Consider the following 1,613-nt stretch of genomic DNA (forward strand, 5'->3'; position numbering starts at 1 on the left):
ATGATCATTTACTCTGCTGCATTTGGGTTCAAAATATATTTAAATGTATATAACCAATCATTTAAGATGCTGATGCTACCTAAATATTTAAATGAATATGTATACATACACTTGTCATGTACTGTATAATACTAGTTATGCAGTATAACACGAGTATATAAATAATCTCTTCTTTTCCTATGTAATTCTAATATGTTGTTGGTATGAAAATGCTAAAGTAAAAGCTTAGACATATATTGTGGAACTATTGTGTACATGCTTTATATCAATATATTTTTGTAAATGTCCCTTCTAGACCTTTGATAGCAGTTTTAACTCATCCTTAACAATAGATCTTATTAATCTTTTAACCTAGGCAATGTGCTAAGTACAAGTGATAACTATTTTACATTTTCGTGAATTAATTGAAGTTATGTCCAAGTTTGGCATCTGTCTCTGGTTAGGTTCTTCAGGAAACACTGAAATGCAGACTGAATACTGGAAATTAATTGAGGGCTCCCTGAAAGAACTGAGAGAGTTTGTCTAGGTCCGGTAGAGGGGGTAGAACTGTGATACAATTGTGACATGCAGTTATGATTCTCCAGGACGCTTAGGAGCTAGGATGGTCATTCTGAACCTTCTCATTAAGGTATGTGGGCAGTTGTTCAAAATGTCTGTATATTCACCTTTACTCAGTGCATATTTGGCTAAGGGAATGGCCACAGGTACTTTTGGGAAAACAATGGGGAGTTGTAACCACATACATCTGCTGACATGTGGCAGAGTTGCTCCTCCTGTGGACTGTCCTCTCCTTTAGTCAATGGGTTCTAGCTCAGGTTCATGAACTAGAGAAGAATTGTGTTTGTGAGAGATGAGACTAGGGGCCAAACTTGGGATCTGACAAGATGGCTGGGCTGCCCCGCAGGATCATCAAGGAATCCAGCGTTTGCTGGCAGAACTGGTTTCTGGCATTAAAGCAGATGAGAGAAACACCCATTATTTTCATGTGGTCATTGCTGGCCCCCAGGATTCCCCTTTTGAGGGAGGGACTTTTAAACTTCAACTATTCCTTCCAGAAGAATACCCAATGGCAGCCCCTAAAGTATGTTTCATGACCAAAATTTATCATCCTATTGTAGACAAGTTGGGAAGAATATGTTTAGATATTTTGAAAGATAAGTGGTCCCCAGCACTACAGATCCACACAGTTCTGCTATCAATCCAGGCTTGGTTAAGTGCTCCCTATCCAGATGATCCATTAGCAAATGATGCAGCGGAGCCGTGGAAGACTAACATAGCCCAAGCCATAGAAACAGCTAGAGCATGGACTAGAATATATGCCATGAATAATATTTAAATCGATCTGATCATCAAGTATCCATCACTTCTCCTTTTCTGCCAAGACTTCTTTCTTTTTTGTTTGCATTTAATGGACACAGTCTTAGAAACATTACAGAATAAAAGCCCAGGCATCTTCAGTCCTTTGGTGATTAAATGCACATTATATACAGTCTAGCCAAGTCTAACTTTATTTAGATGCTGTAGATGGACAAGCTGGATTGTTTGAACCAAAACGGGAACATTAAACAAACATCACAGCCCTCACTCATAACATTGTGACTTTGCCGTCAAGT

At 38.6% G+C, this 1,613-nt stretch overlaps 1 pseudogene; it reads left to right on the forward strand.

Annotated features, from left to right (window-relative positions):
- Positions 1 to 884: 884 nt before the first annotated feature.
- LOC102497188 (ubiquitin-conjugating enzyme E2 N-like) lies at positions 885 to 1,336 on the forward strand (annotated as a pseudogene).
- The last annotated feature ends 277 nt before the right edge of the window (positions 1,337 to 1,613 follow it).

The sequence above is a fragment of the Tupaia chinensis genome, unplaced genomic scaffold, assembly GCF_000334495.1.
Source record: "Tupaia chinensis unplaced genomic scaffold, TupChi_1.0 Scaffold000093_1, whole genome shotgun sequence".
Taxonomy (NCBI): domain Eukaryota; kingdom Metazoa; phylum Chordata; class Mammalia; order Scandentia; family Tupaiidae; genus Tupaia; species Tupaia belangeri.